This window comes from Orbicella faveolata, unplaced genomic scaffold, assembly GCF_042242905.1.
Source record: "Orbicella faveolata isolate gen_17 unplaced genomic scaffold, um_ofav_v1 contig_24, whole genome shotgun sequence".
Lineage (NCBI taxonomy): Eukaryota > Metazoa > Cnidaria > Anthozoa > Scleractinia > Merulinidae > Orbicella > Orbicella faveolata.
The window spans coordinates 9,795,938-9,810,007 of record NW_028301552.1 but is presented as its reverse complement, the minus strand read 5'-3'; the positions used below and the strand labels follow the sequence as shown (position 1 = coordinate 9,810,007).

The 14,070-nt window shown below is 38.8% G+C and overlaps 2 long non-coding RNA genes across 3 annotated transcripts; both read left to right on the top strand.

Moving 5' to 3' along the window:
* The first annotated feature begins 343 nt into the window (after positions 1–343).
* Positions 344–2,489, top strand: LOC110060936 (uncharacterized). Its single transcript, XR_002297923.2, has 2 exons — positions 344–1,703; positions 2,215–2,489. It is a non-coding gene; the product is annotated as an uncharacterized LOC110060936 (long non-coding RNA).
* Positions 2,490–4,981: 2,492 nt separating this feature from the next.
* LOC110060921 (uncharacterized) lies at positions 4,982–13,648 on the top strand. Of its 2 annotated transcripts, XR_016207876.1 has the most exons (3): positions 4,982–5,291; positions 5,528–6,704; positions 13,297–13,648. It is a non-coding gene; the product is annotated as an uncharacterized LOC110060921 (long non-coding RNA). The 2 variants fall into 2 exon arrangements; XR_002297918.2 differs by lacking the exon at positions 13,297–13,648 and having other exon boundaries at positions 5,050–5,291; positions 5,528–5,708.
* The last annotated feature ends 422 nt before the right edge of the window (positions 13,649–14,070 follow it).

Here is a 14,070-nt window from a genome sequence, read left to right as displayed (position 1 = left end):
TTCAAGAGAAAATTACTAGGAAAAAATATTTCTGAAACATATGAGTGGAATCTAAAAATCAATGAGAACTGAAACAATACAGTATGGCTGAGACAAACGAATATTGCATTTCGATGTCAAACGTTAACTGCATAAAGCTGTTGGCCATGCATGAATTACCGATGTCCGAAGTCAATTTTGTAAACTGGCTGCGAGCAATTAATTACTTTGCCTCAGTTTGTAAAAAGTCTTTCGCCTGCGCTTCTAACAAATTATTGCTGGTTTCCGTTAAAATAATTAAACACAGTGTTTGTAGGACGTGAAAAAAGTACAATTCAGGTCATTTTACAGCGGGCTAGGAAAGTAAACAGGTGAAATAATCGATTTTGAGTCAATTTTGGAAACCGATTGCGATTCCAATTACGGGAATTTTCAGTCTCTCTTCCGGTATCACTGAAAATTGTTGCGCGTTCATATCATTTCAGGTTCAACTCCTTTCCTCTCCTTATTTTTTTTTTTTTTTTTTTTTCTACGAGTGGACAACATTTAGTTTTGGCTTGATTGTGCAGATGGTGTCTGTAAAAAGCGACCAGAAAACGAGAAATTCGTGAAGATCCACCGCCATAAAAATTGGAATTCGTCTCAAATAAGACTCATTTTAGCAAAAAAGAGTCAAAACTAATAAAAATAACCTAGTGACGTTTGTTACTGAACAAGACAATGAAACGGATGGTTTAGCGCCAAAGCAATTAACTGATGTTTATATACCATTTTTTACCCTGGGAAGTGTTTATAACACAAAGGCTAGTGGGGCCGAGCAAACAGCTGAAGTAGATAATTCAAATTAAACATGACATTGCTAAGAATCCCAACTGGCCGGAGGCAAACTAGTTGGCTATTTACAAGCTTGGCCAAGGATTTGAACTCCGGGCTACCCTATGAGTGTGAGTGTTTTGTCCAAAAAAAAAGGATTTCAGCACCCTAGGTGGATGCCTATTTTTGTTTAGACACAAGGTAGTTTTCTTACTACTTTACCAAAGGAATCGTGGCTTCTGGAAACGAGAATGGGGAAAAGAAAAACCTAAAAATACGAAGCTACGCAGACGTTTCCCTTATAGTGTTTATAAACATAAGGCAGCGGCTTCGCAATGTGCTTATCAACCATAATGTCAATATATCAAATGCATTCAACACTCTGAATAAATTAACGTACAATTTAAGTGTAATTTTATTTCGTACGACTTCATATTGGCAATAAAATTAAATCGTGTTCGTATTAAATGAGTTGTCGAATTCAAGGTATTCTTAAATAAATAGACAATAATGAACTTACCGATGTCCTTGGCCCACAAAGTAGCCGTGAGAACGGGGTTCTACCGAAATTAATAGAATTTCTTTTTTCTGATCAATATATTTGTACTCATTACCTGCATGTTTGAATTTGTACCGATATTCTAAGGAGAACGTACATGCTGGTCTGTGTTAGGGCGTCACGAACGAACGACAGGCGTCATAGAAAAATTGAAAAAACAGATGTTGCAAGATCAGAAGATAAAAGGTGCCTGAAAACTCGCTAGGTGCCAAACTAACTCCCTCAACTTCCCGTGAAGTTCCGCAAGATGCACAAAACAATGGTGTTTGGACTTCTTCTCTTTTGCATCACATTTCTCACGATAAAAGAAGGCAATGGGACTATGAGTTGCTCTCCCGTTGATAACCGTCCGGTAAATTCTATAATTTAACTGGTGAATGTTATTCCATCTTTATTTGCTACTATTAAAAAGACCTAGTAGAAAATTGGAATTAATCTGTATTAAGCACGGCTTTCAATTTATACTTATTCCAATCCACCAAAGAATATTTCAAAGAGCAACACTTTCGGTATATTTTAACCACAGCGCCACTTTTGTTTATTGAGTTCCATTTATCCTATTCCTCGGTTTTCCTTCTGCAGCTTTCCTATGACAGTTTTATTAGATAATTTGAAATTTCAGCGTTACTTATCAGTCGATCTCAGAACGTCTTTATCACTTCAATTTTTATCGTCACCTTAGATTCATCCCAGTCTTTTTAACAGGAATTTCAAAACTTCAAAACGCACGAGACGGATCTGCAAAAAAACACTAAAAAACAGCACCTTCATCGTTAAAAAATTCTCGAGTTTTAATTGATCACACGCACATCTAGTGGAATTTCATCCGTCTTCCTAACGATTAATTTCTTTTCTTTTTACAGAACTGTAAAAGTGGATTGAAAAATTTCAAGAGACGAATCTGTGTCGCCGCTCGACGATTGAACTGCGACCAATTCCTGCACGACGAGAACGTGATCATGCACCCAAGAGTTCAGCAAACCGCTCCCAAATAACAACTTGAAAACACTCTGTAACGTTCTGGAAACATCCTGTAGCCTGAAATAAAGTGGGATGATATAATTGACTCATTACAAATCTCAAGAACAAATTGTTAATCAATTAGAAATTAAAGTTTCAGTTTGTTTTTATAACTTCACTGGTGTGTGCACTGTGCATTTTTTTGTGTGAGGGAAGGGGGCTGTTGAGAGCGTATTCGGTCTCGCAAACACTTGCCTCGCGAAAGGACAAGCGCTGCATGAGGACATCAAAAGAAGATTTAGAATTAAGACAATTTTAACATGTTTCATTGTCATCACCCTATCGTTAGCGAAATATCGTATAAAGGGTTATTGCCTCTGGTACAATGGAAGGCATGAGAAAAATTAACGTTTAACTGCCCGATATGAGCAGTTAAGACAATAGCGAAAATTGCTGCACTTTTTAACCAATTCACACAATAAAAGAAGGTCTCTTTATTTCTTTATTTCAATTGATAAAATACATATTAAAAGTTGCAGGTTTAAAAGAAATATTAAAGGTTCGAGGTTTATAAAACTAAATGCAATATCGTGAGCTGGTATATATCGGATCTGATTCGAGAAGATATCGATATTTACTGCCTCCTGAAAACAAATATTCGCTGTCATTCTACGAGTTTCACCTAATATATGCGGAATGAACCTACACACAGGGAAGGAAAAACCCAAATTACTTTTAATTCCCCTCATAGCGGCAAAGCCAGTCAGGCTTATTGTGAAATATCGAAAAGAGTGGTTGAAATTGCTATAATTCATTTGATGAAATTTAAATTACAGTATCGACGAAAAGACTTCCAGTAAAATTTAAATTAGGTATTATATAATTCGACAGACTATAACGATTTTTGGGCAAAGTCAGTTGGTGACCGGTAGTTTTTTCTCTTTAATAAATAATTAACAGAAGAAAATATGGAACTACACGGAACTATATAAGCGTCACTGCAAAGATTGCATATTATTTTTCTATTTTATTTTAAATTATAAGAGATTTTTGGATCAGTACAGAAGCTAGCTCAACCATTCTTTATTGACGAGTGCTCACGACCCAATTCCTTTCTCCAATACGAGTATCAAGCAATCATAAGAAGAGAAAATAAACCCGCAAATTGTTGCATTGAGGAATGTTGGATTGATCACTTAACAAATTCTCAAAACAAAGAGAGAGCAAAGAGAGAATAATTTTTAAAGCTTGGAACATGCAGGTTCGACTCTTAAATAATCCCTTGATTAAAACGTAAAATGACGACGAAGAGGTACTATCTTATCCATCAATTCCGATGTAGGACAAGTCAAAATGGTCAAGCAGCACGTGCCATCTGATATCTTATTTTGCGTTGATGCTCAATTAGAGCCGAAAAAACCTGTGTTTAACTCTTTGTAAACAGAAATATTGTCATCTGTTGTAGCTGTAGACAAAAAATTAGTTTTTTTATTTTAGACAAAACACTGAGCGGTTGCGTAATATTGGCCGCCTCGGTTTTAAAACTACCAGTCTGAAAATTGGTGATTTTTATCTGGGCATCGTTTCCGGCGTATGGTAGAGCTGTAGATCGACTTTTCATTCTTGTAGAAGAAAGCTCGATGTGCGACATGCTCTCTTGCCAAGTCTTATCAACCAAGCTTATTGTTATCCCTGTCAAACAGTGTCATAGAGGACAGCTGAACAAACACAACAGCTCGGCAGTTGTTGTGTTATATGTCAAAACAGTTCACACAGCAAACGCCTCTCCTTAACTGTTTTACGCGTTACTGCCTGTGGGAAAAATGTCTGTCGTTAAGCTTGCTCTTTACGTGCTATTCAGGACCTTTGAATTATGAAAACTCACTAAGCAATGAAACAATATAATAGAAAGAATGAAGTTCATGCACACCAACAACGTTGCTGACAGAATTAACAGTAGTGAATTGTTCCTAAGATAAGTTTCTTGTCCGTGACATGTGTCATTACGGGACGGAATGGGAACTCGTTTAAATTTACCCGCGTCTTCGCCTCCATCTGTGTCGACGAATTCTAATCCCTGCCAGACAAGGAATATGTCGAAATTTACTCTCAGACTGGGACTAATTGGTTTCTAAGATTTCTGTTAACTGTGAAAAATAATTTTAAGCGTCAGCCGTTAAAATACCAAATTATTCACCGTTAACTGTAAAAGTCAACAAACCATTAAGACCCTCCTTGTGTTTTCACTAGGGAAAAAACTCTCCTTGTGTTTTGACTAGGAGAAAAAAAAACAGGAAGATTTAAGCAACAGGAAAACAAACCTGTTTCACGATATTAAAATTGTTCTCGCCTCTCTAATTATTCTCATCTTTCTCAAAGGTATCAGGGAGATGTTTTTGGGCTACTATTAGTAAAAGAACTCATCTTCTTGGTGTCATGTTGTTGTTTTTTACCGACATCTAGTAGAGGAAACTCGCACAACTGAGCCCAGCCTCTAGACGTATATTACAGCCGGTCTTTTTTTAATCCATATCTGGGGAACCAAATTAGGTATTGTTTTTCAAAACTTGTCATATTATGACATCGAGCGCCAATAGGTGAACAAGCACAACAATGAGGCACATGTTTGTTTCATAAAGCGTGTATTCATTTTCTGGCATACATGTGTGTATATTCCTCCCTCTGGAGTCCATACATTTCTTTTGTTACCAGTTAGAAGAATTTCCTTATACATCAATTCCCTTAATGATCAGTTTGAACAACATAAGTTATTCCACTTTGTTTTCAAAGCTGACGTTATAAAACAGTTCCTTAAGGAGCGGCTTGCACTTCTACAAAGTGTCAAACTGACTCGTTCAGCTTACTGAAGGTGACCAAGATGGACAAAGTAATGGCGATTGGTTTTCTTTTCCTCTTTTGCGTCGTTTTCCTTATGATAGAAGAAAGTTCTGGGGCTGTTCATTGCCCTGGTCCAATGCCTGTGAGTGCTGTAATTATTTTAGAGCTCGAACTTCTTTTACAAAATCATCTATGCACTTGAAATAATAAGGGCTTAACCTTGAGGTTAAGAAGGAAGCTAATTAAAATCTATGTTGCTTGTAGAGAGCGATCAAAGCGCTTCATTGTCAGAAAATTCTTGGTTATAATTTAACTCAGCGAGCTTACGAGTAGAGTTTCTTCCGTCTCCTTAACGATTCATATCTTCTCTTTTGACAGGCCTGTAACAAACGGAAATGGTTTAAGAGAGGAATCTGCCGCGCTGCTCGACGATTCAACTGCGACCAACTCCTGCAAGACGAGAACGTGAACCCAAGAGTTCAGCAAACCGCTCCACAATACTAACTTCTAAGCATCATCTAACCTCAAGGAGCCTCAAATAAAATGTAAATTCGTGTTACCTCCTGCGCTTTTATGACTTTGACTGGAAAATAAGCAATATTTGTCTCTGGGCACTCCTTCTCAAAACTGCATGTTATTGGTCGATTTGTAAAATTGGCACCAGACTATGGTTGCGATTCGTCTCTCTCTGAAAAGTTTTAGAGGAAGTTAATGTTCAAAAAAAAATAGGTGACTGAAAGACAAAATGTTCAATGCTTCTAATTGTTTATCGCTTTACGTGTCACTGGTGTTATGCAGAAGTGGTGAAAATGATATTTCATAAGCGCAATTTAATCATTTCGTTTTTATAGAAAAATTCGTTGCAAACTACCCCATATTAAAATTGTTCTTTTCTTTCCGTTTTTCATTGACACAGACCGATATTTTCGGGCTAATATTAATCGATAACTGATCTTCTTGTATCATGAGTATTTTTGTTTGTTTGTTTGTTTGTTTGTTTTTTTTTTTTTTTTTTGCTTTTTTGTTGTTGTTGTTGTTGTTTTGTTATCAAACTTTATTACGTACTGTAAATTTTAAACTAACGCCAAGAGTAGAAAACCTCTAGAAAACCACATCAAGCATAGTTTTGCGAAGTCTGTCACATTTTAATATTGACCGCCAACAGGTGAACAAGCACAACAAAGAGGCACATGTCAGGTATTTTACCCTGATATACTTGTAAATATATCTTCTCCCGCTGGTGTTCATACATTTGCTGTGTTACTAGTTAGAAGAATTTCGCTATTTATCAATCCCCTTAATGATTAATTGGATATCAAAAACTTCATAAGTTATCTGACTTTGTTTTCGAGGCTGACGCTGTAGAACATTTCCTTTAAAAGCGGGTTGCACTTCTACAAAGTGTCAAACTGATTCGTTCAGTTTACTGAAGGTGACCAAGATGGACAAAGCAATGACGTTTGGTTTTCTTTTCCTCTTTTGCGTCGCATTCCTTATGATAGAAGGAAGTTCTGGGCTGGGTCAGGCTTGCTCTAGTTACCCGAATGCAGTGCCTGTGAGTGTAGTTATTAATTTTAGAGCTTGATCTTGTTTTACAAAATCATCTATGCACTTGATTTTTTTTTGAGATATTCAAGATTTAACCTTAAGGATAATTACAAAACCACATAGTGCAATCCAATATCTGCGGAAAACATGTTCATTGCGCTCCGTGCTCACACTCCTCGTTTTTTCCAGGGAAAAACCCTGCCCTACCGTCATTTTTAGTAAGACCAATCACTTTCCTATGACAATTTTATTAGACAATTTAAAATTCTAATATTCACACCCCAAAGAAATAAAAAACATTTTGTTAACGGCACACTTAATTTATCCAGCATAGAGCCTCCTCTTCTCTTTACCCATCAACGCGGATAGTGAAATTCACTGTAAACTTTCCTTTCCCCCTCAGTACACTTTCCACCTCACATTAAAATTCTTACTCGAAACTGACAAAGCGCAGTCAAACGATCGCGTTTGACGCGAGGAAATGGCGTAAGCGATGGCACAAATCGTTCGTAAACGCCCCGCAAAATAAACCAAACTCAAATGTTGTAATTTAATTTGAGTAGCGTGCTGGTTATGCGACGCGTGATCGTCTTTGGAAAGTACCAGAAGCCGTGTAAGGGCCTTTTGGGTGGAACAGGGAAATTCTAATTCGCGCACTTTGGACATTTACTTATGAGCAGCGTTTTGCAACATATTCTCGTTCCAATCGCAGAAAAGAATTTTTCCGTTGCTTTAACCGAGGGTTAGTCGTAACCTAGTCGCCCTATATAGGAAGCCGTTATAGGAAAGTAGCTTTCAAACTAACGTACAGCGACAAAAACAGGAACAGGTGGCATATCAGACCGAAGGTTAGCATTTAAACATAGACAAGTCGATTAATTTCCATCTATTTATTGACATTTCAAGCCACGTTAGTCAGTTTTAATTTGGTTTAGTGCGGTCGTTTTCCATAACTTGCGTCGGTTTCTGCTGTCAGGTGTTTCACTCTAGACTTGTTCGTCTTCCGCTCTGGAGTCGCAATTCAGAGCTCGCGCGGCCTCACAGATGCTCCTTCGGGAACGAAACAACTGAAAACAGAAAAGTCCAATGAGTATATCAATGAATCGAAATTATTTTAACCCTCTGAAATCTCTATCCCTTGTTAATTACATCCTTTATTAAATGCGCCTTGCTTGTCGCTTCTGAAGAGACCGGCGGCAAATTGAGACATGAAAGAAGAATATTTGCACACTGCTGAAAGCGGCTGAGACTGAAATGAAAACCTTCGCGCGCTTTCCAGCGTCTATGCTAATTTTTATATACCGCGAAGTTTCACAGCTGGTACCGCACAATTACTCCCTTGCAAACAAAATTTTCTTTTTACAAATAATTTCACGAGCGCGCAGGGTACACGAGAAGACAGTTTGGCAACTATTTCGTATGCACCAAGCGTGGAGACGTGTCTGATTAAATGCGATCTCATAGCGGGTTCAAGCCCCGGTCTGACCACTTAGTTGGAGTTGTATCTCGGTAGACTCTAGTTCAACCTCTCGGTTATGCTTGTAAATTGCCAACTGGTCTTCCCTCCGCCACTTGGGATTTTTAAGCCTGTTATGTTCAGTTGATAAACTTGTTTTTTTTTAAGTTTAAGTGGCATGCCTCTGAACTAGCTAGGTATAGCTAAGCGCATGGACCATTAGAAACAACAACATTTGAACATTTGAATGTAAAATATTCGATTTTGTCAAAGGTTTTTTTCCATCTTCAGCCTGTTTTGTCGCATAAACGATGCTCTCCGGCGGCCATTGACGGGCATGGTAAAGGGTATAAAGGCACAGATCCATTGGATCGCCTAGTCGATCAAAACCGGGAAAATGAATTACCCAACACTTCAATCTGTTTTTGTTAATAGCCGACATCTAGAGAAGGGTCAACTGCGATATTGCCTAGAAAGTAAAATAAAATTGTCAGCTCAAACTAAGCTGATATGTTAGGTGGCAGTCAATATGTTTCCGTGGAGACAGTCATTCATGTTGTATCCATCTTAAATCCTAGGCGTCTTTAGTTCCCTTAACGTCCTTAGACGCAATAGAACTAAATTAAAGTAGTCAAATCTGTTATTAAGATAAAACAATTAACATGTAGGTGTCATTGATGAAAAAACGCGAAAACCTAACTTCTGCCTTCTAGAAAGTCAAAAAATAATCTCGAAAGTGACCGCGAGCAAGAGTCACGTGACTGCCAGTGGTTTGCAGTTAACGATAAACGTGGATCTAAAGGTCTCTATTGCAACGATGGGGCCTTAACAGAGACTGGATTTGTAGTGGGCAGTTCTGAACTAACAGTGGAAGACTATCTAACATTAAGTAACCATGCCTCTCTCCTTAACCGAATTTGCATGCAGTAGCGAAATCGTTCAATTTTCAGATTGTTACTGCCAGAAGTAATCATTGCTTATCTCGCCTGCTCTCATCATAGTTTGGCTATGGCCCAGAAGCGATGCCAAAACCACGTTTACAAGCGCTTGAAAAGTGGTTGAGTCAAAAACTTCCACTGTCAGACAAGGATCTCTGAGCCTGGTCCCGCTGATGTTGTTGGTATGAGGCAAGAAGATAATGAACATCCACATGTCACTCTCTCCTCTGCATATATAACGGTCAGGTTATGTTTTATAGATTACTGTAGACATTTTAGCAAATACTGAGCCTCGGTTATCGCATTTCGAGCTTTCTAATTGGCTCGCTACTCAATGGTTATCAGGTCATTTCCCGAGCTGAATCTTAAAAGTAAAATGTACGCGTCTTCTGTAGCTTTTTTCTAGAAGATTGTAAACAGAAATACATACATGCATACTTTCTTGGCTCGTCCCCTCGGGGCTTTTTAGAGTCAATGTTACAACAAACACAACTAGCTAAACAAGGCTCAGAATCCCAGCTAGCGGAAGGCACACCAGCCGGCTATTTGCAAGCAGAACCGAGGATTTGCAACATGGGGCGACCACGAAACAAATCCAACTATTGGTCAGAGCGGGATTTAAGCCCAGAGCCACCGCATACAAGTCCGGTTCCCTAATCATTCGGGCACGCTGTCTCCTAAAAAGTCCTCCTAAGAAATCAACAAAACTCGAGGCTGAGTATTTAATAAAACAATTATTCTTTACACGCTTGTTGGATACGAGGTAACCGACTCGGCGCTACGCACATCATTGGGTATCACCCGATATCCAACCCGCGCTCTTAGAATCATTTCTTTAAAATAAACTCACCGTTTGGAGTAATATCTAATCATGGAAAACTTTTAAGCTAGGAGATCATAGGGTAGAGGCTGAGGCTTATGACCTATTCGGGAAGCAGGTTGGCGCAGTGATGAGAGCGCTCGCCTTCCACTAATGTGGCCCGGGTTCGATTCCCGGACTCGGCGTCAAATGTGGGCTGAGTTTGTTGGTTCTCTACCCTGCTCCGAGGAGTTTTTCTCCCGTTTTCGATTCCACTCTCTCCACAAAAACCAACATTTGATTTGATTTGATTTGATTTTATTTTATTTTATTTGATCTGATCTGATCTGGTCTGATCTGAGCTGATCTGATTTGATTTGATTTGATTTGATTTAATTTAATATGATATGATTTCATTTCATTTGTGCTTAACAGTGTCCCCATTTAGTACGTTAGTGCTAGATAAAGTTGATGCTCATAAAGTTCGTTATTATTATTATTCACATAAACGACTGAAATGAGGCCCCAAGTAACTTCATACAACGCAACGCGTGATAAAGATCACATCCATTCGTGATCAGTCAAAAGGATTGGACCTTAAAAACTACATGGTCAATAGTAATTGTAATTACTTAGAAATTCCTGGTGGTAAACCCGCGATATTCCAGCATCTTATCGAAGTGGGTCTATCTTCTATTTGTTTGTGTTACGCGTTATAATCTAGACATCGATTTTTTTTCCCCTCTGATTGCTATAGAGACGTTTCGGTCTCCGATCTCGTCAACCTCCGCCCAAAGGGGATGTTTTGTTTGAATTACGTTGTTAACGTTTGGTTAACGCTCTACTTGGGAAGAAAATCTATTCCTCAACCCCTTAAGAATGAACATAAAATCATTTGCCAGGGGGGGGGGGGGGTCGATTCTCAGGTAGGAATGATTCTTATATAACTATCCGATGCGGTGGTAGGGCCAGCCACGACACGGAAAATACTTGAAAAATTAATACGTGATTAAAATAATTGTCTCATATTTACCTTACTTTTCTCCTTTTAGGTCGAATGGAGGCGAGTAAAGGCATCACCATTATTAAAACCTGGTGTATAACATGATTATTCATGCATAGCAGAAAAATTCTTTCAGTGTGGGCTAAAACATTGTGTCAAACTTCAGCAGCCGAAGAAGTAGCACAAATATCCTAAAATCCCTGAAACTGAAGGGCAAACAATGCTTAACGGCCTCTCCGTTGCTTCCCTCATGGCTTGGTTGAGGGCGGGGGGGGGGGGGGGTAGGATGGTCAAAAAAGTCCTCCCCGGTGTCCAAACCCTTACCCTTTCATATACCATCTTTGCCAGGAAAGGCAACCCATTTACATACCTTCTATAGAAAAGAGTATCCTTTTCACATACCTAGGAAAGATAACAAATGTTTGTGCCAACACTAGAGCAATGTTTTTAGCCTTTTCGCTCGGGGGACCCTCTTTAAAAATACTTGGATGAATAAGCCGTTAGGTTACTTCTGTTCGAAACCTTGCCGTTGTTTCCCTCACGGTGCCCTCAGACGAAGAATTTTGTCTTTTTCAAATTGACACCCATTGTGATTGCGGGGCAGGTTGCTCTTAAACTCATCGGTACATCTCTTCACACTTCGAAAAATTCAACAACTCTCAGTTTTTTGTTTGTTTGTTTGTTTGTTCGTTTTGATGCTGTTTTGTTTTGTCTTGTTTTGTTTTTTCAGAAACTACCTCATGAAATTTTTGTCCCATTTTGAGACAGAAACATTTTAGTCATATGGAAAGCTCTCTTAGAGCTTCATATTATCTAGCCTCATAGTCTCATAGGCTTCATAGTCTCTGGCCCTTTCCGCCACCCCACCGCCTCCCTTTATGAATTGCTACTCTATTGCAGCGTTACCCTCAACAAAACAATTCAATAGTACCCAACTTTGAGGTACTCCGAGAGTAACGTGTTTTTCCCAAGGGGCGCTTTCTATTTAACGAAGAATTAAATTTCCGGACATTTCAAGGGGCGAAGCGAATAAAAATACATTTTCCCGAGTTTTCGCGTGACAGTGACGTCCTTGTGTGTAGTATATTCAATTTTTTTATAAACATTTCTTGCCAGGTAATTTTCGTTTCAGTTCATTTTGCACCACAATTTTTTTTCTCGAGTTGGTACCGATCGAAAGTTGCAGATTCTTTGTTTTAATGGAAAGCACCCAAGAACTAGGCCAAGAAATGAACCACCGAGGTACATTTTGATAACTGATTACAGTACCGCTCCTCACCTAACGTACATGAACATCAAGTCTGTTTTTACTCGTTATGAATGTCGAAATATAACTGGCATTGGCTCAGCACTAAATGTTTCAAATTGGCATCGTCGACTTCTTTCATTTCTTTTGAATTAAATCAGAAACTAACGTGTATTTTTTTTAAAGACAAGCACTTTGGTGACCAGCCTTTCACCGCTCTACAATCGAGCCTTTTTTTCAACAGGAGCACGCCGTAGGATCTTTTGCACCTACCTTAAACTGCCGCTTATAAACCCCGGGCGTATAAAACTTCGTGAGGGGTATTCAGGGAATGGGCTTATAAACGGAGAGGCTTATATCTGGAAGGCTTATATAAGCGCAATAAAACAAATGACCTGCATCCGTCATTGTTAAAAAAAATACGTTTTCCAAACACTGGCTCTTAATTAAAATTTAAAATATCTTAATAAATCCAACTCATTCCAGGTTAAACTGGAGCGAGGCTTATTTTGCTCACGGATAGATGGGGCTATAATTGGCGGGTAGGGCGCTTATAAAAGCAGGAGAGCGTATAAGCGGTATATGTAGGACTTCCCAAAGTAGACACGCCATGACAAAGAGACAGATGCAATAAAGGTTTAATCAGAAACCCGTTTAACATGTTAATTTGAAACACTACTCTATCTAAAGGTGTCAACTAGTCCTCAAGCTGTTGAGCTGAGTCTCAAAAGCATCAGTGCAACATAATGTTTAAGAAGCGGCTTGCACTTCTACAAAGCGTCAAACTGAATCGTTCAGCTTACTGAAGGTGACCAAGATGGACAAAGTAATGGCGATTGGTTTTCTTTTCCTCTTTTGCGTCGTGTTCCTTATGATAGAAGAAAGTTCTGGGCTGGCTCTTAGTTGCCCTGGTCCAATCCCTGTGAGTGCTGTAATTATTTTGGAGCTTGATCTTGTTTTACAAAATCATCTATGCGCTTGAAATATTAAGGGCGTAACCTTGAGGTTAAAAAGAAAGCTAATTAAAATCTATGTTGCTTGTAGAGAGCGATCAAAGCGCTTCATTGCTAGAAAATTCTTGGTTATAATTTACCACAGCGAGCTTACTAGTAGAGTTTCGTCCTTCTTCTAACGATTCATATCTTTTCTTTTTACAGGCCTGTAACGGGAAGAGGTTTAAGAGAGGAATCTGCCGCGCTGCTCGGCGCTAACCTTAAAGCATCATATAAACTCCTTAAAGATGCTCAAATAAAATATAAACTCGTGCTACAACCATTTATCTTAAGACTTTGGCTGTGAAAGAAGCAATATTCTAAGACGTTGTCTTTGGGCGCTTCTTTGTGAAACTATGAATATTCGTTTCGTGAAATGGCACCTGCGTAGGGTAAAGTCTTTTGCTCTGAAAAAGACCCGTAATATAGACTAGCGGTCAAAGTTTTAGAGCAACTTAATGTTGGCATGGCTTTATTGTTAATAAAGTGATTAAGCAACTGAAGAAAACTTTAATAATGTTAAGTTTGTAACTGTTTTCGCTTAGTGAGACATGTAGCCTTCGAGCAGTTGGGTTTTGTTCCTGGAACCCCCGCGCGATGGAAATTATTCCTCGGGAATGTTCTAACCAATTCAAATCCGCAGACAACGCAAGGAAATTAAACTTTAAGTTAATATTCATACTCCAAAGAAAAAAAAAACATTTTGTCAACGGCACACTTAATTTATCCAGCATAGAGCCTCCTCTTCTCTTTACCCATCAAAGCGGTTAGTGAAATTCACTGTAAACTTTCTTTTCCCCCTCAGTACACTTTCCACCTCACATTAAAATTCTTACTCGAAACTGACAAAGCGCAGTTCAACGATCGCGTTTGACGTGAGGAAATGGCGTAAGCGATGGCACAAATCGTTCGTAAACGCCCCGCAAAATAAACCAAACT